Here is a 27,900-nt window from a genome sequence, read left to right as displayed (position 1 = left end):
GTTGAGACTAACCGAACAAATTGTTCCTGCAGATGATTTGACAATTCAATTGTTGATTTTGCACTGTAACAGTTTCTAGAATATTGAAAAATTTTCATATGCGAAACACAACAAATTCCTCCAAATTGATATTCCAAGGTGTATTTTTTCAAGTTTGATGAATCTTCAATCTGAGCATATAGAGTGAGCATATAAAGTGATAGAAAAAATGAAAACTCAAGGAAGGTAGTTCAACAAGTGATATTTTCTCCAAATTCAGTAGAAAAGGAACTGAATGAAATATTATCTCATCTACTGAGAAAAAAAACATCATAGGGAGATTGTGAAAATTAGTTTCAAATGACGAAAGACGCTGTGAACAATCACATGTCATCATCTAGAGGATCATCCTTTTTTCAGCTGACTTTTTCAAGATTGCCCCTGACACACAACGTACTCCATAGTGAGCTAATCTCAACTATACAAATAAGAGTTATCAATCCCATCGCTAAGTGTCCAACACAAATATTCAACGTCAATAACCATGATCGAGACTTGAAGTAAAATGAAAACTAAGTGCGAATGATATCTACTCCAATGTCAATATGCTTGCTAACTCCATTTGAACGAATGTTCTACTCAAAAATCAAAAACAATTTGACAGTAATAATACTGTCGCACAATTGCAGATAATCAGTACAATACATATTCAGTGACATACTGGTTGCCCCTGCTTCAAAAGTATAGGCTTACGACATTATTCCAACCACACCTTCACTAGCTACGCTAGGAACCGAAATCATATTCAGAAATTTGATACAACAATATTGTCCATGAATGATCTCGACAAATAATAATCCAGAAATTCCTCATCATCATGATAAAGATGAAACTTTCTTCAACTTCAATAAAACACAAAATCACCAGCAGCTGAGGTTAATACAACTTTGGAACTCGTGTGTATAGATGATGAACAGCACAAGTCCCAAAATAGAGCCAGGTGGGACTGTATATTCTCTGTATGCAGAAAATTGAAGAGCAATTTTCCTTCAATCGAAACGGCCTGTTTTCAATTTTGCAAATGATCCTGAAGTAATATAACTGAATATCCCCTCTGTTATGGAACCTTGTAATGGATGAGCTAGTATGTCTCCTGGACCGTAATGGGTATAAAGCACTGGGCTATGCAGACGACTTAGTCATCCTAGTCCAGGGTAAATACAATAAAGAAGTGAAGGGATGCATGCAGCAGGCCCTGAACATCATAACAAGATGGACCGGAGAGGAATGGCTTAACATAAGCCCATCCAAATCGACCATAGTAGCATTAACCAAGAGGACTAAAACGGAGGGGTTCGGACCTCTAAAACTTCGAGGTGAAGAAATACAAGTGTCGGGGGAGGTTAAATATCTGGGAGTAATCCTAGATTCCAAACTGACATGGAACCAATACTTGGACAGGATAAAGAGGAAAGCGGAGGTAGCACTGATGCTCGCCAGACGTACTGAACATGGGGACTAAAACCAGACATGGTATATTGGCTATACACGATGGTGGTTAAACTCATGATAACATACGCATCTCTGGTCTGGTGGCCAAAGGTGAAGCAGGCGACTGCCATCAACAAACTAGGTAAGGTGCAAAGACTTGCATATTTTGGAATGACGGGAGCAATGAGAACTACCCCAACAGCTGCATTGGAGACACTCCTGAATCTACCTTCTTTACACTTTGTGATAATGGGGGAGGCCAGGATGGGCCAATTCAGACTGGAAAACTCACCGAACTACAGAAGATCGGACCGAACAGAAATTTCGGAACAAGTGTTCATAAGCCGTGAAGAGTGGAAGAGCATTAGTCATCCCGAAAACATGTTTGTGAAATACACCTGGTATACAGATGGATCAAAGACCAAACATGGAACGGGAGCTGGAATATACCGAGCGGAAAGAAATCTAAAGTACAGCTATCCGCTAGGACTATACACATCCGTATTTCAGGCGGAAGTGTATGCTATCTTGCTGTGTGCAAGGCTTATTGAATTGAAACCTCAAAGAAATGAGCGGATCAATATTTTCACAGACAGCAAGAGCGCAACTAGGGGCTCTGACAAACTCGAAGGTGACATCAAAAATGGTCTGAGAATGCCATGAAGAACTGAATGAACTTGCAAACAGGAACAAATTAACTTTGTACTAGGTGCCAGGGCATTCAGGAATTACAGGTAATGATAAAGCTGATGAATGCGCTAGACGCGGATCATCAACTTCATATATAGGTCCTGAACCAGCTCTGGGGGTATCAAAATCACTGATACGGAACCAGATTAGGATATGGACCAATAAGAAGCACACAGAGTACTGGACAAAAGTACCTGGCAACAAACACAGTAGAACCTTCATTGGGGAACCGTCCGAGAAAAGAACCAAAGAACTACTTCAATATAGTAGGGATCGGCTCAGAATAATTACAGGGTTACTAACCAGTCATTGTCCGCTCAGAGAACACCTGAATAAAATGGGGCTGTACAATGGGGACCTCAACTGCAGATTATGCATTGAAGGGATAGAAACAGCTCTACACATTTTATGCGAAGGTGAGGCACTGAATCACAGGAGGCAGGCCATATATGGACGTATGAAATTACGTCCAGAAGAATATGACGAACATCCAACACGGAATCTGTACAAACTAGTACAGGGAACGAGACTGATGGAATGGGTGTCATGAGAAGATGGGAGAACAAACGCAATAAGCCCAAGAGGCTGCAGTGTTTCCTGGAGACTTGGACTAAATGGACAAGTCAGACAGCTCCCAAGGTGCAAAAAAAAATATATAACTGAATCATCTGTCAAGCCAATATATTGTAGGATAACAAGTAGTGAAGTGTGTTTGATGCGGTTGAAGGCTTTCATACAGTCAAGCGTTACTGAATCTGTCAACTGATTTTAGTTAATCGCTCCAAAGATGCCATAGGTGATATTCAGAAGGGCAGTGACACAGCTGTGTTGAGACCTAATTTCCGACTGACACTAAGGAATAACACTTTTAGAATCTAGGTGAGACTGAATCTCAAAAAAATTTCATTTTCTTGAACATTTGGTGTAAAACAGAGTATGCTTATTTCCTAGAGAGCCATATTGACTCCAACCATCTTTTTAATTCATATCAACGACTTATTGGAAAAACCTAAAATCCAATATATTGTCCTGATGACGACGGCAAAGGATATAGAAGTGATTTCGAATTGGAGTGAAAGTAACCAGTGTCAATTCAATGCCACAAAAACATAGTCATCGTTTTTCTCCAAGAAGTTAAATGTCTCCGAAATGTATATAAAAATGTCAGGTCAGGTAATTCCGCTTTCTGCTTCGATAAGTTTGTTGGAGATTAAAATTGACACCAATATGTCTTGGCACATTCATGTCGCTGAAATTGCAAAGGCTGCATTTCAAAAGCTTGGAACACTGTTCCAAACCAGAAAACTATACACACCTCAGTAACTTTTGATGCTTTATAGAGCTCGGATTACACCTTCTTCGGAGTATTGTTCTCATGTATGAAGCGCGGCACACAAACATATCAGACATACGCAACGAACTGTGGGTGCTCAACGTTTTGAGGTACAACTCAGTATACCTCGAACTTCACTATTCAAGAACTCTTCCACCTCGAGAACTGTGTTTATGTGAAATGAACTTCCTGAGAATGTTTTTTCGAATTGATTTGATCTCCAGTGCTTGTGTTTTGTCCCTAAAAACAGATTTGAAATCATTTGGATTGGATGTTGTGGGTAAGAGAATATTAAATGATTTTTTCCAGATTTGAGGAAAGATATGATTACTAATACAAAAATTGATTGTATGGGATATAATCGGAGAGGGCTCAGTTTTTTTTATTTTTGGCGTTCGACTTCTTCATCTTTATATGAAATGGATGGCATTGGTTATTCATTTTAAAAAAAGGTGGGTCTTGATTCTTGATTTTCTTGACGCAATCTCAGTGTGACTTTCGAAAGTTCCAGTGCAAAGTGAATGAATTCCAAGTGATAATCATTTCTACAATTTCTTTTTTCACTATTATGACAGCTGTAGAAGAATCTAGAGCTGATTTTCGCAATTATATCCAGTTTCTTATAGAATGATAGCTTGTGGTTGATTCAGTGGAGTCTTAGATCAGATATATTTCAAAACTATGATAACATTAGCATTCAAGTGGATACTAAAATGAAATATATTTCATCTGAAATATCCTTTTCAGTACACTCGAAATAATGGAATATCTAATTGTACCATTGATAATTCTCCATTATAATCATAACAAAAGTTCATGTTGCAGATGGAAAACTATTAAAATTTTTAATTAGACAGATCTCATTTTACACATATACGTGTTTTCTCTACTGTTATTTCATTTTCATAGAAATTCTCTTAATATGTTTGTGCACAAAGGCTTATACAAACCTTATCAGCTGAAAGTTATTGGTGTATATTTTGCCAGCCGTGTGTGTGTTTTTAAGTCACGTAAGTTGTATAATCTTAATTAAATTTATCTTTTATTGCCCCATTTGCACGCGAATGCCCAGTTGGAATAGTTTGAATATAACTGAAAATAGCCACAAAGTATGTCAGGCATAATACGACGTTGAACGAAAATGGATTCTAGAAGGTGATAATAACGATGGGTGAGCATTGAAAGTAGAAGATACAAAAGCTTTCAATTGAGAACTGATTATTGTTCAGAATAATCAAGTGATTATGTGATGAATGAATATCTATCTATCTATACTATTATAAATGAGAAAGTTTGTGAGGATGAATGTATGTAGGTACGTATGTAAGTTCGTGGCTCTTTCACGCCTAAACGACTGAACGGATTTAGATTAAAATTCACATAAATACGGCTTATACATTAGAATAACATACAGGCTACAATTCATAAGGATTTTGTGTGATTTTGGTCATAATATAACGATAAGTATTAAGTATAAGCCGGAAAAATTCTTGATACCTGAGAGCTATCTTGGCGTGCGCTTCCTATACCGTTGGAGTTACATTATCAGGCATATCTATACGCAGATGATTATTCAGTTATATCCGTCTACTCATAACACCGATACAGAAAGTTGCGTAATATAAACACAGATTTGCACAAAACATTCCTATACTCGGAGAATCATGGACCGAAAATCAATCCTAATAAAACTTTGGCCTTATGCATAGGGCAAAAAAAAATAGTAGAAACTCAGTGTAACTTTAGGCTCACTCTCGATAACGCAGACATTGACTTGGTAGACAGTGCTAAAAATCTTGGCGTAACCATAGACAAAAATTTTCAAAGTATCATTCTTTAAACTCAAGTCGCTATACAAATTCAAGTATCAGTTATCAGAAGAAATGAGACTTGAGTTAGTTGGAACTCTTATTTACCCTCATATCGAGTATTGCTGTTTGGTGTATTATAATTTTTTGCCGCAATAAACAAGCAGAAGTTACAACGTATACAAAATGCTTGTATGCGATTCGTATAATGTATACCATATGGTGAACATGTCACACCATTTTTGTTAAAAATGAAGGAGCTGAATGTGAGGTACAGAGTCCATTATTTGATAAAAAAAAATTTGTTTAGGTTGCTTCAAACTAAAATACCTAGTTATCTATATAGTTTACTAAGCAGGCATTCTGACATGCATATGGTCAATTTGAGAATTAACTCATTCAACATATCTAGGCACCGTACTTCCAAATTCCAAGAATGTTTTTCTCATATAGTCCCTTCTCATCTGAATGAAATTTTACCTCTTTTAAATCATAATATTCATCAATTGAAGAATGAAATTAAATCACAGATGCTTACTGCTCAGTGATAATTTGAAAAATTTAAAATTCGATGTATGGTAGTGCAATAGAATTGTTAAATTGATTAAAATAATGTCAAGAATATTAAGAGTTATTAACAACTATATGATCTATTATTTTTTACTCCTCTCTATCATTGTTATTACAGTAAATAAGTATTTTTATAATTATTTCCTTACACTCACTGTATAATTTTTGGGAGGGGTGGAAGATAGCCTTTGGCTAACCCTTTTCCTTTTATGTATGAATGTATTTTTTATGCACAATAAAATATTATTATTATTATTATTTGAATCGCTGGAGATCAAATCCATTCGGAAAAACTTTCTCAGGAAGTTCATCACACATAAACGCAGTTCTCCAGAGATGAGAGAGTTCTCAAACAGTAAAGTTCAAGGTGTACTGAATTGAACCTCAAAACAATGAGCAGCCACAGTCCGTCGCGTATCTCTGTTACATACCGCTCTTAGTGGAATCAAACGTTCCGAGTCACTTGAACACTTTACGTGAAAGTATCTATAGGAAAGAGACAAATCTCCAACCTTTCTTCGATGTTCCAGGCTATCAGGTTGCACGTGATGTTCGCGTTATCATTCAGGCGGAGTGCTCTTTTCTGGATGGAATCTAGCAATTTCAAAGTATGTTTGGGGCAGAGCTCCATACATAAGAACAATACTTCAAAGAAGGTCTGATCTGAGCTTTATAAAGCATCAAAAGTTGCTGAGGTGTTTACAGTTTTCTGGTTCAGAACAGTAATCCAAGCTTTTGAAAAGCAACCTTTGCAATTCCAGCATCATGATTGTGCCAAGACTTATTGGTGTCCATTTCAACCCCCAACAAACTTATAATAATAATAATGATAATAAAAAGGTTCATTCACGAATTTTTACAAAATAAATTTCACAAAATACACGGTAATACAACATATAGATACAGTATATAAGTAGGTAGGTATATAATAAAATTGATTTGTGGGTAAACAAGTGCAAAATCACTGGAGCAGTCATTAGGCTGCTTGTGCGTGATATTCAAACTAGTAAAAATAAACTTTGTCACAATAGTGTGTTTAACATCATAGTTGGTAGGTATAAGTATATTGTCATATTGGGTATATTTTCACAGTCATTTGTTTGGGGAATATTCGGAATTTATGTACTTCAAAAAGTTTGTCAACTGTCTGTTCGTACCCGTGAAACATACCAGAATGTCATCCACATATCTATACAAATACAGGAAACTTCTTACCAGTGGGTCACTGTGTATTCTTCTCTCCAAATCGTCCATGACCTGTTGGAGAGTATGGAAATAAAAAAATTCAAAAACTCTCAACATCTTATGATCGATCAAACTGAATTGAATAATTCGCCATTATTAAATCTGTTCATTCGCAGGTAAAAATAGTTTGGTATATTTACAGGTAGACTTTCGAAAAATGTATTGATACCTGCCTTTTTCAGGTATATTTTTTCAGGTAGGTTTATTACTTAGGTAGACGAATAGGTACTAGGTTATAGTATATAAGGCTTAATTCAGAAGTAACTCTCAGTTATGCTTGAAGAAGCTATTGTATAGCGAAACACGTGTCGCGGTTTTTGTAAAACCCTTATAGTGAAAATCATAGAATAAACTCTATTGATTAGTTTTTTTAATATGGATTTTCATCAAGTATCGGCCAATTACTTAAGCTTACTTTTATAATAATGAAAGGTTGGAATATTTTTAAGGTCTTCTAGCATCAACGACCATAATCTGTGCGCTATATAATTTGTGTTCCTTTGGCCAATTGTTTTTTCACTTCGAGGAAAAAAACAGTTCATCACGTCTTCTCGTATTGTGAGCATGCTTATGATACTTCAGTATAATTTTTCTTTTTTTTTTAAATACTAGAATTTTTTCACAGAAAAGTTGACGATCATCCGTTATTCTAGTTTTTTTATACAGACTTTCAGAAGAATAGTTGGTATTTTTTTCAAAAATTATTTTCAAAATCCATTTATGTAATACTTTGATCTTGTTAATGAAACAGTCTGTAACACCACCTCATCCCAAAATTCCATATGTTAATTATGATTGTGCCAATGCGAAATAAACTGTTTTAAGGTGTTTCAGATCTGAAAATGCTTTCAAATATTTGAATTTTGGAAGTATTCCTCGTATTTTATTCGACAGATGCTTCCTTGTAATGTCCCATCTGAAAGCTCTTATTTAAGTTGAGAGTAAGTTTATTGTACTGAAACCATTTACCTATGTTAGGAAAATTATTCTCAATATTTTCTTGAAGTTCACTCCAAGTGTTTGCTTTGTAAGTAACAACAGTATCATCTGCAAAACTAATGATTTTCCTCAAACTATGTTAAAAAGGCTGTTTATGTATAGAATAAAGAGTACTAGTCCCAGAACAGACTCTTGCGCATAAGTTATTTTTCTAGGACTGCTACATACGTCATCTTTTCGCAGCTGTTGCGTTCGTTCTGACAGATAATCTTTCAATATATCATAGGCGTTTCCTCTAATCCCATAATATTTCAATTTATTCAGTAACTTTTGGTGACTAACTGTATCGAAGGCTTTCGAGAGGTCAAAATAGATGCTTATTGTTGGTACTGATTTATCTAGGGAATCGTGAATTGATGTTGTTAATTTGTAAATAGCATCTCCCGTTGATTTTCCCTCTCGAAAACCAAATTGATTTTCAGACAAAAGGTAGAATTTATTCAGGAAATTCCATAATTTTAGAAATATTGTAAATTAGTGAGATTGGATTATAATTCCCTATTTCATTTTTCCCCACTCTTATATAACGGCTTGACAATAGCACAATATCAGCAACAATATCTGAGAAAGTGGAGATGTCCGACCTAACATTATTATATCCGGTTCTGAGACATTTATCTCCTTCGAGAAACCGATGCCTGGGTTTTTGTGACAGTTAATTGAACCTGGTTACTTTCATCCCAAATCGAAATCACTTTTAGATCCTCATTAAGATATGCATCCTCCTGCTGCCGGTGAAGATGTACCTCCGTAGCCGATGTTCTGTAATCCAAATGAAATGACGAAACAAGTGTGCTGTCGTCAGCAAAGCAATATATTGAATTCTCAGTTCTTTCCAATGAGTAATTGATATACAATAAGAAGAGGGTTGGAGATAATATGGATTCCTGGCGAACACCAACGTAGATGGTGAAAGTATTCGAAAGATATCCATTGACAGCCACTTGCAGAAAACGTATGGTATTGAATTTCGTCAGTTTTGAAGTTATAAACCTGATGCTTTGGGTTAATAAAAAGATAATGTAACTATTCATTCAAAATGTTCTGTCACGAAACTTAATGTGACAAACCAAATTGTACGTGGGCTGCGCCGCGGGCAGCAACTAGTTATGCAATATGCCAGTCGAATTTGACATTTTGAAATGCACAGTATCTGCGTGATCCTTTTCCGACATCACTCTGTATAAAATTCACAGACACCGATAGCAAATCTGAATCACTAAATAAACCCACACCATTTTTGAGACACGATTTAGAAATAACAAAAAAGTGTCGGGTGAATCGATAAGAATCAAGTTGCAGCGGCCATTGTATGCAAAAGCTACCAGAATACATATTTCTGTCAACGTATGGACACTATAAGTTAAAACGTCCCGCATTTTCACGTTTTTACTTTTGTTTCATACTATAGATAGATATTCGCCGTGTGTACGACAAGTTATATACACGCATTTCATATGAGTATAAGTGCTGAAAGCTGGTTTCTCACCAGCAAACCAGAGAAACAATCAGTTTCATCGAAATTCGTGAAGCGTTCTCATGAATGTTGCAGAACGATTACATTTTCTGTTCATAGTAGCCAACTCCGTGGTGGTAGGATGGTCAGGATGAGGAAATATATTTTTTGTATAATTCAATGTTCATTTGTCAGTAGTTTATTCGAAAGTTTTTTTTTCGTGTAATTCAATGCTTGAAAGAAGTTGTTTTGAGAAGACTGTTCAGACCAAGGAACCCTCGCGAAATAATCGACCATCAACACTTCAAAATCGACCCTTCGGTAGGCAAGAGCTCAGACGTTGTTTCGCAATTCAAGAATATTATTTTTGCTATACGACATTTTGTATCTTTATATACGTTTGAAAACCAATATCGGGTAATCAATTGCTTCATAGATGAAAATTAGAAAGCTAAAATTTTTCTTTCTCAAGAATTAGTCTCTCCTAGAAATATCACCTTTCGTCAGATCCAATCAAATGAGTATTGTTTCATTTCATGTACTTATTCTAAAATTACTGTATGAATGAATAGACTTCATTATTTTCGTAAAATTTTCTGAAAGAACAGATCGAAATCATTAATAGTGTAAGAAATGGGAAAACGGCTGTGATACGAATGCAAAATATACTGTTTATTACTTTTTCTGGTAATAACTTGACAATTCAAAAATTAATTACCACGATTCTAAAAAGTCTCTGTCATAACAACTTATTCATATGACAACCGTTTCGATGAAAGTCTGTAGTATAGAGGACGAACAATTTTCATTTTCAACATTCTCCCACCTTTTGCAAATTAATTTGCAAAATAAAAAAATAGAATTTGAAACGGTTTGGACTCTTCACTCTCCTTCCACTTTTCGTTATTCTGAACATTTTCGCTTTTCCTCCTGATTCCTTTTCTTCTTCTTCTGTATTTCTTTCAGTAGTCTGATCTTCTTCATGTTTCTCGAACTTTGATACTATTTCCTTATTTCGATTAGATAACTCAATGCTTCCATCTGTGAATAGTTCCAAGGGAATTAATCTTTGTAGTGGACGAATTAGTACGCATTTATTCACTTTTATTCGTGCTATTCTTGTTATGTTATCTCTGTCTGGGAAAATCTCCAAAATTCTTGCTGATGGCCAATTCACCCCAATCGACTCTCCATCGCAATTAAACCATCGCCATTATTTTTTATCGATCCAGTATACAAATAAATAATGACATCAGCCTAAAAAAGGAGAGAAATATCCGAAATTCCAGTCCAAAAGTCAGAAATATTTATATTATTAATTTTCAAAAGATTCCAGTGAGTTTCACATTTGTTACACGGAATGTAATTGCGAATTATTTGTTGTTCTAGCATATTTCCTTCAAATTCAAAAGTTTCATCTAAATTTTGCATATTTACCTTGTAACTCCAATCCTCGAAAAACACCTTGTATGAAAATGTTTTTGGTAAATTTATTAATTATAAAAAAATTAACTTTGTCGAAGTATTAATTTTCTAGTCACATACTTAACTTACTAAATAATATAATGTTATAATATTTATGTATTTTTCAGCTGTAAATATCACTAAATGTGCGGTATTTTATATTTTCAACTCATCTAATTTCAGTATCCCGGATCGCTATCATTTAAAATGGCGTCATTCTATAAAATGAATTGGTATTAGTAGCAAGCATTTCAACGTATTTTAGCTACTATTTTACCTATAAAACTGTTAAGAAACACTTAGTTCTGGAAGTGATGGTATTGCGGTAGAATCGGACTACTTTTAAAGCTGTAGGTTTCTACAAAAGTGTTTGTATGAATAAAGGATTTCTCACATACAATTTGGATAAATATTATCTGTCGGGATGTTTTGGCTAAAAAGTTTCTTTCATCGATTATGAAGGCTAAACAACGGGTTTTGACCATTATAATAACCTTTTCCTGTTTTTCGCCAAAAAAATTGAAGCACTAGGTTAGGTGGGATAGTTTTAAGTGTTTTTTTAGTATTTCCAATACACAGAAAGTTTTTTTATGGAACACCAAGTCATTTCTTCGTCTACTTGAAGCACCTCGAACTGAATCTAAAACCCAATAAATGTTCAAAATGGCCGCCATTGAGTTATTTATTTTCATTTATATATTCGGGATACAAACAGAAAAATCCACTACAGCATCCACACAATAGAATTATTATCAAATTGAAAGTATAACATATATATACACATATATATGCTTACCATATACTCAATAAAAATCAAATATTTAGAAGTTGCTGAAGAACTAATTTCCACCACGATAATTTCCACCACTTGAATAACTAAACAAAAATATTCTTACTAAACATAACTAAAATTTTGAAGAATTTTTCAAAGCTGTGATTAGGAATCGATGTCAGCTGGTTGTTCTTAAATGCTGCATTTTATTCTTGGTGGCAGCAAATATATATTAGCAAAAGTAATTTGATTTTATAACAGTTATATTAGTGTTTTCGAATTGTAATTAATATACCATACTATAAAATAGTTGGGAAATTATCATTGAAGTGACAATATGGTAATGAAAATAAAATAGTATCTGAAAGCATTTCAATAAAATAATTTCATTAAAGCTACAGGAAACAGTTATAAAATAAGCTTGAAATAGTTTTATAAGTATCATAAAAATCTCACAGAAAAGTGTTATAAAACTGCTACATGACAATTTACTTTTATAGGAAAATAAGTTTTATAAGTAAGTTGCAAAAACGTTCCTGTGATAATTTTCCGACTATTTTATAATGGTTTTTTAATTTTATTTCATAAACGTTTTAATGAAAAATTTATGAAACACTTTTATTGCCTACAACTGTATTGTGTTCACCGATCATCAAATATAAACAATTAGCATTTTGGAATTAATTATAAAATAGTAATAAAATTAAACTATTGCAATACCATGAAATTATAAAACAACTTTGCTGGTTGGGTTGTCATGGACCAGAACTTTTGTCAGACGCTTTAAAGCTCCACTGAAATTAAATGAACTCTACTTACTTTTACATGTCCGATTTTTAAATATGTTATTAATGTGACTATAATAAAGTTATAATTAATCAGTCAGACAGATTAGAATGACCAAACATCCCTCAAACACAAAAATTAGGTAACCAGAAGTATGAGCGCGAGAGTGCTGTGCTTGCATTTCAGAGTGAGTGAGACGTCCATAATAACTTGATTATCTGATTTGAAAGGGTTATATTTTTAGGAGTGATTAATTTTTTGGGAAAGAAAGTTTTTGGCTTTCTACTACTACTTTTGTATCAGATGGAGTAGTAGAAAGCCAAAAACTTTCTTTCCCAAAAAACTTGATTCTCCTTCTTTAACTCATAATCTGTTTCACTCTACTGTGTATGTGCCCCTTGCGCGTAACCTATAATATTTAGTCTAGTTCGAGTCTGTCAGAGCACATGTTTTTGTTGTTTATATCGTGTAATTTGTGAGAAATATTAAGTTATTTGCAATAGTGAAAATAATGGAAGAAAACAATTTAAAATGTATATTCTGTAGACAATTCTGTAATGCGTTAAAGTTATTTACTAAAGAGACATTTAAAAAAATCAAAATTGTATTAAACAGCGAATAATCCATAACAAATTCCAAGGAAATTTAGTTATAAGATGTTCTGATACTGCCATTACGATAATTATGTTAGGACATATGCATAATTTAAAAAATGATGATTCGAATTAATAGTTAAACGCAGGCACCGGAAATAACCAGAGATACATCAATTTGACAAAGGTTTACGAGTACTTGGGGACCCTCTTTATGTAGAAGTTTGCCAGGGTTTCACGCTCTAACTGGATGTAACTTTAATCCCGCCTTTTTTAAAAAAGGTAAACAAAGACCATTCAATATATTAATGAAGAAACATGAATATCAGCGAGCTTTCATGCATTTTGGAAAATCAGAGTTGTTTACCGATGAGCGCATCCAAAAAGATATTTTCAAAATAATCCAAAAATTTATCTGCGAAATTTATAGAGTTCCTGATACGTGCAACTTTGATGCTGCCCGGCTTCAGTTATTTTTGAATAATTACAGCGTATCTAATATTAACGAAGAATTCGATCGCAAAAATTTATAAAATTTTGATGCTAGCAGTTTACCACCATGCCAAAGTGAGTTATTCCAACAATTCCGCCGTACTACTTACATTTCTAGCATATGGAATAATGCAAATGCAAAACAAACAATCATTTTTACTCCTGAACACAATGGGTGGAGATTAGAAAAAAACCAATATCACTTTCATTGGTTACATGGTGACCAATTACCAGCAAACGTTAGTGAATTCCTTCAAACTTCAGGTATTATACTTTGATTTCAGGTTTAGAATTTATTATGTTTGTAATTTTATGTTTTTTAATTCTTTGAACAATTTTTTGCAGAAGAACCAGCCAGTACCAACATAACTGAGAATGATGAAGATGATGACTCGGATGAGTAGCATCAAGATTGGTTGAACGATGAAAATTCTAATAATTGCGACAATGAATATGATGATTAAAAGATGAAAAATGTTTGATTCAATTAATCCTAGTTGAACATTTTTTCACAAAAATTATTTTTTTTTAATCATCCTAACTGGTATCTTTTTGACAATAAAGTAAATACAATTTCTTATGAAACCAAATTGCTCCGAATTAATTAATTATCCCAAATATATTCAATACATTAATTTACTTTAATATTTATTTTAATGCTAGAGTTCATCATATTAAAACAGAGATGCAAAAATATCTAATCGGATCGAAGTATTCTTAATGTATTTGAATTTTTTACTCTGAGGCTCATGCGCACAGCACTCTCGCGCTCATACTTCTGGTTAACTAATTTTTGTGTTTGAGGGATGTTTAGTCATTCTAATTTGTCTGACTGATTAATTATAACTTTATTATAGTCACATTAATAACATATTTAAAAATCAGACATGTAAAAGTAAGTAAAGTTCATTTAACTTTAGTGGAGCTTTAAAGCGTCTGACAAAAGTTCTGGTCCATGACAAGTGTCTGACACTTATTACAGTATTTCGAAATAATATTCTACAAAATATGTATGAAAATCAGTTATACAAATTTAAGTTAAGTAGCTCTTATTTTTAGTTACCTTTCTCACCTGGTACCTGCCCAGGTGTCACTCAGCAAGTTTCATAAACACGCAGGTATTCAAAACACACGAGACACTACTGAGACTCTAAGGTTTCATCTGTGTGAAAATAAGTTATGTCTGATCGCTCTGGGATCTTGGACTACCTGTTCAATTTCTTTATCGTCGGCGTTTGCTCTGACTAGCTCTGGTAAACTTTTTTCATCCAACGCTATAACCCTTTGACCCCTATCTTCCATTTGATTCAATAACGCTGCAAGCTCTCCTTTCTGCAATCCAACTTCGCTCAAAATTGTTTTGAAATCTTGCATGTCTTTTCGAACATTCGTCTGGGGAAAACCCTTGTCTTTTGAAGTACTTTCAAATCTCCCATTGTCTGTCTGGTCACGGTCGCCATTAATGTAAGAAATAGCGACCGTTCCTATGGAAGTCTGTATAGAGGATGATCAATTTTCATTTCCAACAAATAGTGTGTTTTTCTTAGTCTGGTAAATGATAATTGTCGTTCGTCCATTTCTCAAATATTCTTGAAGTTTCTCTAATAAGACGAAAACGAATATTTCTTGTGCTCCTGAGGAATCCTATTGGTGTCAATCGCTGTTATCCTGCATGTATCCGGAAAGTTGAGGCTTAATCTGGATTTTGTCAACTCTCAGTTGTCCAGTTTTTGTAGTGCAGGCATTAAATGAGGCTGGGTGGTCAAACCAAACGGACTATATTAACTCATTACAAGGAACATGTTTCGCATATTCGGTTTCATCGACCGGAGAAATCTATTGTCGCTCAATACGTCACAGAGATAGACCACAGAATGGGTGAAAAATGTTTGAGATTGTTTCCTTCGAAAGCTTGGAAATCAAAAAGTGTAGAATGAGTCCTGTGAATAGCGACAAACGGCCATTTGTTTGGTCTTATACGTAATAATTCTGAATGATAAAAAATATCAGGAAAAAAATATAGGGGATATTCACTAACAGGGATGAAATACATAACCAATTAGATGAAAAACAGGTAGTTCAGCATAGGAACAGTAACAGGCAGAGTTAGGTAATTCGGAACTACTACTAACGACAAAAAGCAATGGTATATTAACACATGAAATTCGTTTTCATCCATTTTCTTGAAACTAGCAAAATTTGCTTCACTCAAAATGTTCTCACAAATCTCACAAAGGTTCAAGGTTACGGTTACCTAAAAATAATATGGATTCAATAGTAGTACAGTCATCTGTGTGTTTACAATCTGTTTTTCCGTTAATCAGCTGTCGCCTCCATAAGAGCTAAGGACTAACGAGGTCTTAACTTTTAACGTGTGATTCCTAACATGGTTGCAGAATCATCCCCGCTTCAACCAGATGAGTTCTCTCGAGAAAAATATCTGGTCGAGGCGGAAATCGAACCCACGATCTTCCGAACGTGATGTGAACCTACGAACTTTTCCGCCCATCTATGTATATATGTAACTTTGTAGTACACCACCATCTCAAATAAAAATGTAACAAAATCAAAATATAAGAGGTTCACATCATTGCCTGATCTCAAACACCTTTAAGCTGACAATAGTGATCTGAAGTAGAATCATTCACTTTTTCATAACCCGATTTTCTCTTTTATATCACCCCAAACTCATGATTTTTCACTAGATTCAAAACAGATGAGTAGGAGTCATCTCCACCACTCATCATAAAATTGCATGAGCATTACCTAACAAACAGGAGGATTGGGAAAATAAGCAAAGAATGAGTCACTTGCGGTGTACATATCTGGTATTTTCCTCTCTTGGATGTCGATATATGGAGGCGAGTCATCCTTCATTATGATAAGCATCTCTATCCGAAGCAACATTTGAAATTAACAAATAATCGTTCGATACCTGTATCGAATAAAAAGCCAAATATACAATTACGTAGGTGGCTACACAAATCTAGGTCTGGCGGTTACCTTAATTGCCCGAAAACAAATAGGAAAATTACGACATTAAAGTATAATCTGACACATGAAATGAATTGCTCCAAAACCAACAGCACGCTCTGACCGGTATGTGTTTATTGAAACCGCACTCTACTATTTATTGTGGAGAATTTGCAATTTTGCAGGTATTTGTGGATCATCGTACCAAATACCAATTTAACAACTCAATATGTACTCTCAACACATCTCGGAATATGAAAAACTGCAGAAAATTATTCGAAACCATTAAAATAAAATTACAATAAAATGAAATACAAGCGAGAAACTGAAAATTGAACAATTGAGAAAATAAGAAAATTAAAATTAAAAGAATTCAGTTACTTCACGACTGTTCGATTATTAGTATCCACAATCGTCTTTGGGTAATGCCACACTTTCTTGATTGTATTTTGTTTTATTTTAATCTGATTTCAGAGTATTTTTGCCTAATATGATTGTTATTTTCAGCTATTCATTTTGATTTTCAATTGAATTGTGTCTTTCAGAGATTTCAAATCTTTTTATGTCATAGTAAACAATGCATTTTTGAGGCACAGTTTGGAACCTTTGATGTAGTAATGAATATTACTGGAGTTTTTTTCCAACACCAAACCGTTATTTCAACAACTCGACACGTGTTTCGATCACCAAGTGATCATCTCCAAGAGGATGATCAAACTAATCATACGTATGAATGAATACGTTTATTATGTCTCTTTAGGTGTGTTACATGTTTTTATGAATTTACAATTTTTATGTGCCCTGCTTTAGGCTCATGCCTCTTCAGGGGCTGTGTTGTTTGGTGTTTATATAGATATAATAAAGAAAAATTAGGGTTAGTGTTTGTGTTTAATTTTGTGGTGTCCAGTGTCCCGGTTTGTCCGTTGGCCTTCTTTCCTTTGTGTGTAGATCTTCTTGGTTGTTTGTCGGGTTTCGTCGCTGGTTCCGGTGTTTTCGGTCGGGTCTTCCTTGGTTGTGGTTTGGTCTTTATCTGATTGACAGCGGGAACTCGTCTACGATGTCTTGGGAATCCCTCCGGTATATCCTCCAGGGCTCCCAGTAGTCTGGTTGGGGGAAATGGGAGTTCCTTCCTTGGTATCCTCCTCGCGCCCCCGCGGGGTCTCCAGGGTGTGGTCAGTGTTTCCTTGGCTGCAGTGTTGTTGCTGTTCATAGTTCTTTCGGTGTATTTTCTTCGGAGTTCCTGTAATCTAATGTTTATTGGGGTTAGTTTTGTTGTTTGGTATAGTTCATTGGAGGGGAATCGGTAGTGTAGGTTATGTATGTTTCGGAGTATTCTCCTTTCTGTGGCTTGTAGTCGGTTTGTCAGTCGTGTTGGTATTGTGCTGTGAATTATTGCTTTATATTCCATGATCGGTCGTATGTATGTTTTGTATGTGTGCATTAGTGTTTGGCTGTTGCATCTCCCGAGTTTCCCCTCGAAGCTTTCAGGAGATTTGCTCTTCTCCTGACTCTGTCCAGGGTTTCTCTGATGTCGGTTTCCCAATTGAGTGTTCTCGTGAAACTCACGCCTAGGTAGGTCACCGAGTCTTGGAGTTGGAGGTTTTCTCCTAGAAGTCTGAGGTTCAAGTTATCGGGGTTAAGTCGGGATCGGTTAGTTGTGTTTGGGTGTCGGAATAGGATTGTCTGAGTTTTTGTAGGGTTTATCTGGATGCGCCATTTGTTGCACCATTGTGTGAAGTGATTTATCATGGTTTGTGTTTGTGTCTGTAGTTTTTGGGTGTTGGATGCGGAGGAGTATAGGATGGTATCGTCGGCGTATTGGAGTATTTTTTGGGTTGTGGGGGTGTCGTGGACGAAAATTAGGAATAGGATAGGAGCTAGTATGGAGCCCTGGGGGGCTCCAGCTTTGGGTGTGAATGGGTTGGAAAGTGTGTTGTTGATTTTGATTTGTATTTGTCTGTTTGTGAGGTATGAGGCTATCAGCCTGCGTGCCAGACCCTATCGAAAGCTTTTTGTATATCGAGTAGCACAGCTAACGTGCCGAACGAGGCGTTTATGTTTTGTGTGATGTGTGTTTGTAGCTCTATGAGAGTGTTTTGTGTTGAGTGTTCGACCCTGAAGCCGTGTTGGTGTGGTGGTATAATGTTGTGTTCTTGTAGGTAGTCGGTGAGTCTGTCGGTTAGTAATCTTTCAAGTAGTTTGCCTAGGCAATTGAGGAGGCTGATTGGTCGGTAGGATTCGGGGTTGATAGGGTCTTTATGAGGTTTGGGGATCATTATGGTGTTTCCAGGCCTTGGTGAAGCACGCTAGGGTTATGCATGATTTCAGGATATCGCTAAGGTATGGTAGGATGGTGTCTGGTAGGTTTCTTAGAGTTCTGCGGTTTATTGTATCTGGCCCTGGGGCTATGTTTTTTCCGCGTTGGATGGCCTTGAGAATGTCGTCCTCGCTGATAGGGGATCGGAGGGGGCAGTGTGGTCAATCGGGATTGGTCCTGGGTGTCTGCCTAGGTGTGTGGTGATTTGTTGGTGTATGTTGTTCATGTGTTCGATGTCGAAGTGTTCATTGGTAGGAATATTGTACGTCGTTCTAAGTGTTTATCAGAAGGCTTCAGCTTTTTCTGTTGGGTTGGAGATGGCGTTGTCTTCGATCATTAGGTGGCTGGGTGTTTTTTGCTTCTGTCGTGTAAGTATTTTGAATTTGTTCCAAAATGCTGAGCCGTTTTTGTAGTCTAGTTTGCTTGTTTCTTCCATCCATCTTTTCTGGGTGAAAAGATTGATGAGTAGGCGTATTCTTGCGTTTTGTCTGTTCCATTCCGTTTTAGTAGCGGGGTCTCTAGTTTTTATGTAGGTCCTGTAGAGTTTTCTTTTGTTGCGGATTAGGTTTACTAGGTGGGGGGTAGTGGAGTTTAGTCGCATCGTCTAGTTGTTTTTGGTGTGGATTCGTCGTTTTAGTTGTGGATGAGTGTTTGTATTTTGTCGATTCGTGTGTCGATGAGTTTGTTGTTATCAAGGGTAGGTCTGCTGATTTGTGGTAGGTTTTGGTTAATGTGTCTTTGGAATTTTTTGAAGTCGGTGTATTTGAAGTTTTTGTATGTGATGTATTCGGGGGTGATTGGAATTTTGGGAGTCTAGGAAGGTTTTGACTAGGAGGGGAAGGTGATTGTGTCGCCAGTGTAGGCCTGGTCATCCATCGCCTCCATTAGGTTTTCTGAACATAGGATGTGGTCGATGACTGAGGCTCCCTGTTGGCTCAGGAACGTCGGGTCTGGGCATGGGATTCTGTATGGGTTGTGTTCTAGTAGGTAGTTAGTGAGTAGTCTTTCGTTTGTGTTGGTGTCTCCGAATTGTGTATGTCTTGCGTTGAGGTCGCCTATTAGAAAAGATTTAGGAAGGGATGAGGTGTATTCCATGATTTCTCTAGGAAGTGTTTGGTGGTAGTGGTTATAGAGTGTAATTATGGTTATTGTGCTGTTGGATATGTATAGATCGATTGCGAGACAATCGAGAGATAAGATATGTGGGGGTTAGGAGTGTTTTTATGTGGTATGTCGTGTTTGATGAAGATGGCTATCCCGCGAGAGTTTTGGTCCTTTGGTCTGTGTATTGTGTGGTATCCTGTGAAGTGTGGTGGGTTCCTTGTTAGTGTGTCAGTGATGCCTAGTATGTGTATTTTGTGTGTGTGTAGTAGTAGTTTGGTGTGCTGCCTCTTGCGGGTTAGCCCTTGGGTGTTTACGGTTCCGAGGAGAAAACGTCCGTTCTCTTGCGTCGTGTGTCTATTGTCCATTAGTTTCGGGTGTGATTTCGGTAAATACGTATTCGATTTTTTTTCCGTGTGCTGTGGCGAATATCGTGTGTCCCAGTATGGTCTTGCAGAGCTCGTTGGTTATCGTGAGGATTTCGGTTCTCATGTCAGGGAGGATGTTCAGGAGTAGTGTAGTTTGTAGCTTTATGATGGCTTCTATTTGTTTGGTAAGAACGGCTGTGGTGGTTTATTTGACTGTAACTGGAGCTACCTCCTTTGGGTTTTCTGGTTGTGTGGCTCGTTTTGGGCGAAAATTGCAATAGTCTTATATGTCCCGTTGTCTTTTTAATGCCTCACCGCCGCACGGTTCCATGTAAAATGGACATCACCCTAGTGCTCTTATGAATGACAAACAAAAATAGAATATACTACATTTCTGATTTCTCTTTACAATTTCAAAATAATTTTATATTGTTTTTTATAACAGTTTAGTTTCTATCTACGTAAAGACAACTATAAAAAAATGCGATTCTAACCTCCAAAACGATTCACCACTTGAAATACAACCATGAAATTCTGTGATTATTTCTAGGGTTTTCTGTTTAAAAAAATCTGTTTTTCCGTTAACCAGCTATTACAACCCTACGAACGACAACCCTCAGGAGTCGACACTTGTGCGAGCTAAGGATTACCAAGGTCTTACCTTTTAACGTGTGATTCCTAACACGGCTTGGACGATAGCAAGTGAAGATCGATCGTTCAGACTAGGGTTTCAACCACCGACCAATACGGCAGTCAATTCGAGTTAGCACCCACGCCGAACCGCTTGACTACCGATCGACCGAAAGGGGTAATTATGATATGTATGAAATGTCAAGACAATCATCGTATTTATTCGGAGCAATGTATAGGGAACAACATGGTACCAAACTGAATAGTTTTTCAAATACCACATTATATGTGACCATTATTTTGAACAGTGAAATGGTTGTAGTGAGTTATCCTTAGATAATAGACAAATGCCGCCTCAACTTCAAACTGTTTGATCAAATTCACATAAAATAGTAATGAATTTTACACATAAGACACATAAGCCAATCTTATTTTGGAATGACTTCGTCCATTGGCGATATTCGTATGAAAATGCGTTAGTTAGCTTATTAAATTCATGGCATTCAGACAGATAGACAAAGGATTGGCATCGAAAGACACAAACAGTTAGAGAGAGTCCCTTTTTCATTGATGAATTGGGGAAAAAAATCAAATCCGGAAACCACGGCATAAAGTCTTCTGAGTAATATTTTTGGTGCTGCATTAACTGAGAGTCAGAAACATATGTATTGTGGACTGCGAATTTACATGGATTGTTGTTTGTTTGCAGTGGTCACATATTTTAATATGACTTTTTGTACTTTGCAGACATTAATTTCTTTAACACTGAATATTTTTCTTCCTTCGGAAGTTTCTCATATTTTTTCTGTAAAGATAGAGAAGTGAAAAATCCAAAATCTTCATTTTCCAAAAATAATCTTCCCTTAAAATACAACACTTTGAATTGAAACAAGATTTATTTGGTTGGGATTGAATGAAATGAGCGAATGAATGTCTTTACGTACTATCAGCATAGAATATAATGTTATGAATGGATTGAATGCTGATGGATTCTGATGCTGATGAGACAACAAGTGTCTTTGAACTGAAAGGGTTATATTTTCAGGACTGATTAATTTTAGGAAAGACAGTTGTTGGCTTCCTACTAATTACTCCTATGAATATCACCCTTTCAGTTCAAACAAGATTCCTTTGGCTGGGATTCAATCAAATAAGCGAATGACTTCATAACGATGTCATCGATGACATGAATAGATCAAATTCATTCCGTGACATAAAATCGTAATTTATGAATGAATTTTGTGTTTCGTCTTATACTGTTATTCAGATTGGTACTAAAAAGCTCATAAGGCAAGTGTTATACTTTCATGTGAACACTGAATCATACAAAAACCACTTTTCTCTTCTCAGTTTGTATTCCAAACATTCGTAATGGAATTAAATAACATGAGTTCTACTCCAAATGAATGGTAACAAATTGCACTTACATGGAACACTGTCATCCTCACTGGTATACATCGATGTTTCGCCGTAAGACACTTACCTTAGAGCTCTTCAGTACCAATCTAGATAACATTATAAGAGAAAGCACACAATTCATTCATACATTACGATAGTATGTCACGAAATGAATTTGATCTATTCATGTCATCGATGACATCGTTGAGACATCTATTTGCTTATTTGACTGAATCCCAGTCAAAAGGATCTTGTTTGAATTGAAAGGGTTACATTTTAAAGTGTACTACTGCTCCTTCCTGATACAAAAAAATGTATGAATCTTCTGAAGAGAGGAAGGAGGCAATCGATTTGGAAATGAATAACTCTATACATAGATGTGTAGATCATGCAAAGAAATCTTTTTCAAACACAAACTGGGAGTAAAGTCCTCCTGAAACAGGTACTTTCATATGAATATTGAATTACACGAAAGAAAAACTTTCGATAGAAATACTTCCATATGAACACTGAATGATAAAAACACTTTTTTCCACCCAGTTTGTATTCCAAACATTCGTCAAGGAATTGAATCAGATATCATTCACAGGATTCCTAAACAATATAATTGAATAAAAGGTAAAAACTTCACTTACATGGAACACTTAACAGGTCACAAATGGTGGCCATAAATGGATTTACGTCACTCTTCTTCACGATATCCTCCGGAGTTCCTCAAGGCAGCCATTTGCCTCCTCCATTCTTCATTATATACATCAAAAAAATCTCTAGTTGCTTTAATAAGTATAAATTTTTACTATATGCCGATGACTTGAAAATCTATCACACAGTAAAGGATTCATATGACAGCGGAGAAATTCAGGAGGACTTGAAGCGGCTCAAAACATTCTGTGATGATAATGATTTGTTTCTCAATCCACAAAAATGCGTGTCAACCTCATTCTCCAGAAACAAAAATATAATCAGAAATCATTATTAATTTGGAAATCACGAACTGATATCAGTTTCAGAAGTTAAAGACTTGGGAATAATTATGGACTCGAAGGTTGTCATTTATTTCACATATAGAAAAAACCGTCAATAAATGTAATAGTATCATTGGATTCCTCAAAAGAAACTGTCAAAACTTCGGAACGGCCAAAACCTCTCCTCAATTTATATTATGCATATGTACATAGTAGGCTCTGCTTTGCATCGGTTGTTTGGAATCATCAGTAGCACACAAACATAGATCGTATTGCGAGTGCAAAACAAATTCCTCCGCTACATTAGTCACAAATTGAATTTTCCAATTACGAATAGCGATTACAGTCCCATTATGCGCCAGTACAATATTATGCCTATGAAGGATCGAAGAATTGTTACGGATCTTATGATTTTCAAGTTGATGAAAGGATTAGCCCACTGCCCAGAGCTTTATTCCAAAATGTTCAGGGTAGAACGTTGAGTCGTACAGAATTCTTTAAGTTAAATTGCACAAGGACAAATGCTGCTCAAAATTCACCACTTTATAGAATGCTTGAAACCTTTAACGAAATTTGCAATAATATTCAATATTTTGAAATCTCTTCAGACTGTTTCAAAAGCAGAATGAAAAAAAAATTCATTGATAAGAATTATGTTATTATTCGATTGTCCAATTTAATTTACAAAAAAATAAAATTTACATTCTTTTTTCTCAAAGCCCACTTGAACTGAAATTATAAAGGGGGTTCTCTATTGGATTTGTTAATCTGTTTGTAACCCCTATATTGGTAAATAAATGAACACTGTTATCCTCACTGGTAGACATCGAAGTTTCGCCGTAAGAGACTTGCCTTGTGAGCTCTTTAGTACCAATCTGGAAAACAGTATAAGACAAAACACACAATTCATTATAGAAAAAACACCTATCTTTACTCATTCGTTATGGAATTGAATCAGATATCATTCACAATGTGCTAAATGAAAAGTGAAAGTTTCACTTACATGGAACACTGTCATCCTCACAAGTAGATATCGATGTTTCGCCATAAAACACTTGCATTATGAGCTCGTCAGTACTAATATGGATAACAACATTGGACAATACACATCAATCATTCATAAATTACGATTTTTTATATAGGGTTACTTCTTTTGAAATTGATTTCTTCCTTCCTTTCTTTGAAAAATTCCCATATTTTTTGTATCAATATGGAGTGATAAGCAAGTTATAAGCTTTTTTTCGCAAGTATTTCAATCCAATAATTGGAAGTCCGAGATCAACGATGCTAGTGTTCTATGTAAGAAAATTTTATATCGGAACACTGTCACATATTCAAACGGTTAGCGTTCCTATGAATCAAATTTGATACATTTCTGTAAAGAATATTTCGAGTACAAACTGAATTTCCCTATAATTCAATCAAATCATCTAAATGAACAATTCGTTCAGGCCAGTCTAAAACTACCTACACTGTAGGTTAATGGACTAACATCTATGAGGAAACAGCTACTCCCCTGGATAATAAAACAGGGGGCGTCAGATTATATCCGACAGGTGTCAGTGTAGGATTCTTCACTGAAGTTATTCCTGCATATGCGGTTGGCGATTCAACTGCCGGAATCGATTTTCAATTATTTGACCAGGGGAGTAGCAGTTTTCTGGAAGGTATCAGTCCATTAACCTACAGTGTAAGTGATTTGAGACTGGCCTGAACGAATTATTCTTTCAGATAACTTGATTTACATCCAGTCTCCAAGTATGCCCACTCATTTTGTGAAATTTTCTTCCTTATACTGGGAATTGGGCAAATTTCGGATATGTGGTTGGTTACCTCGTTCACGGGCAGATGGGGCGTTGACTAATATATTGTTTGTTGTTCGCTTCTGCCTAGTTCGAAGAATAATACTCTGATAGGAATTTGATTATTAATTATCGGAAATCATGGACTTCATGTCAATTATAGACATTACCTTGCACTGACGAGTGGCCAAACAGCCCGAAACCGGTGTGTTCCAATATTTGAAAATCGATTTCGCAAGTTGTATAGCCAACAGCATATGATAATTTCAGTGAAGAATCCTGCACTGAGTATTGTTTTCTGATGATGTCAGTCCATTAACATACAGTGTAGGTAATTTGGGACTGACCTGAATGAATTGTTCTTTTAGATAATTTGATTTACAGCCAGTCTTCAAGTTTTCCCACTAATTTAGTGAAATTATAATTTGATGTTCATTTGAAAGTATTTGTATAATTCAATGTTATTATGAAGGTAGATGTTTTTTGAGAGATCTCTTTCCTTCAACTTATATTTGAAAGTAACTGTTACGCAAAATCTACACATCTTCGTGAAGAGTTTATTCTGAACTTGATTCCTGATGAGACTTTTCTATTTCATTTTGAATGAAGATGACGAATTAGGAAGACAAAAACATTCCTTATATCAAAAAACAATATCTTACAAAAATTAACTTCATACAATTCATGAATACAAACTTTCTCGAATGATTTTCTTCGAAATTCATTAGAGAAATGGCATTTTTCTTATCTTTACAATAAATTATGTCAAATTTGGAAAGGAACCTGCTCACAGTTAGTTACAACTAACTATTCGTGATATTTTCGGTCAGTTCGAAGCACAAACCAATAGTCTGGTTCACATGTACTCGATTTAGCTCTTTTTGGTGACACTTTTCAGCCCTGTAAAAATTACGATCAAGGTGTCATTCGATTCGTATTTTTGCCTAGAAAGTTCAAAGATAGGTCCGAAAACGCGCCGATGAAAATTACAAAAGTTATAAACAATCAAGTGAAAAAAAATGGGGCTTTAGTTTTTTCTCAATATCTCGAAAAATTTACAAAATTTTGGAAACTTGAAAAAAGATTTGAAAAGATCAATGAATTTGCGTAAAAAAGTCCCGAACTCCGAAACGGTATCTCGATTATTTATAATTTTTACAGAGCCCCGAAAATAGAGCCAAAAGCGGGTAGTCTGGCTTCCGCGCGCCTTTCGTCACTCTGACATAATAACAAAAATAATTATTTAAACATATTAAATGTAAATATTAAGGAATGAAAAAATTCATGTATTGTTGGGATACATTATTAAAAAAACTTTTTTTTAATTTTTTTTTTAATTGTTTATTTAAAAAAATTGTTATAAACAATTTTTTTTTTTAATTTTTTTTTCAATACCTACTTTGTTGTATAATGGAAGTAACTATATGTTTTTTTTATTTTATTCATTTTATTATAAAACTTTTATCATTGTGATACCTTGATACTTGTCTTTTTCATTCGATCCTTCGCTTTTATAATTATATAATCATAATAACTTTTAAACTATTGCAGTTATGACGAATATGCTTCGTCTTTTTTGTTCATTATGAATTTATTAACAATTCAAGTCTTTTACTGAAGTTGTATTCCTATTATTCAATTATTGATCGTTATTTATTAAAAAAAGAAAAATTTTAAGTTTTCAGGGAATTTACTGAATCAAAAACATACTGAAAGTTATTTTTAAAATTTATTAAATCATGTTTAGTACAGTTAAAAGTTTTTTTATAATTTTTATTATTTTTTTTGTAATCTTTTAGATCGTTTCAGTGGCGGTGGCTCATCATCTGTGGTTTCTTCTGTATTTTCTTGTCGTGATGTTCCTTGAACCTCCTCCTCTTCGACTTCTTCAAGTATCGGTTCACAGTATTCTTGAACTCCTACTGAAAAATCTTGATAATTATTAAGGTCGTATTCATTTCCATCGGGATTACTATCGATAGCATTTAATCGATCGATCATGATATCAGTATCATCATTGTCATCATCAAGTGATGGCCTTGTACTGTTAGAACATGTTTCACCTTTACAATTTTTGCATGAAGATGAGCAAGGAAGCTCAGTTTTTTTACATCCACATCGATTATTACACTCTTTCATGCAGGCACAATTAACCAGCTTAAGTAAGTCGTCAGGCGCCAGTTTTTCCGTTGTTTTTATCGGCAGGAACATTGTTTCAGATTTGATCCAACCCCAATCTACCGTATTCAAATTATAATTACCAATCCAAAACTGAACTTGGTAATACGTCCTAAATGAGTGTAAATGTGTTGCTATTGTTGTTGGAGGTAAAGTTGCTAAGTTGATCGCATTCTTTGATTTCGCAATCATACTTAAAAATCGAGAAACACGACACTGGCCAGCATAATTCGCTCTCCAGCTACTTCGATATCTTGACGAGAGGCATCGGGATTGTAGGGGACTTCCACGTATTGCATCAGCTGAGGATTTTTATCTATATTATCCAGCAATTTTTTTTCCCTTTGCCGAAATTAGCGCTCGTTGTATCGCATCCTGTAAAGGCATGCGCAAACAGAATGATATTTTTCAAGCGCTTATTATTTCTGGTTTTATAAATAACATCCAACTGTTTGGTAGATGCTCGTGGTTTCCACATTGAAATATTTGA

Source organism: Leptinotarsa decemlineata, unplaced genomic scaffold (genome assembly GCF_025532065.1).
Source record: "Leptinotarsa decemlineata unplaced genomic scaffold, Ldec_3_MD MMD2_tig00000576_RagTag_RagTag, whole genome shotgun sequence".
Classification (NCBI taxonomy): domain Eukaryota; kingdom Metazoa; phylum Arthropoda; class Insecta; order Coleoptera; family Chrysomelidae; genus Leptinotarsa; species Leptinotarsa decemlineata.
The sequence above is the reverse complement of the archived record's forward strand: the minus strand, read 5'-3'. Positions refer to the sequence as shown.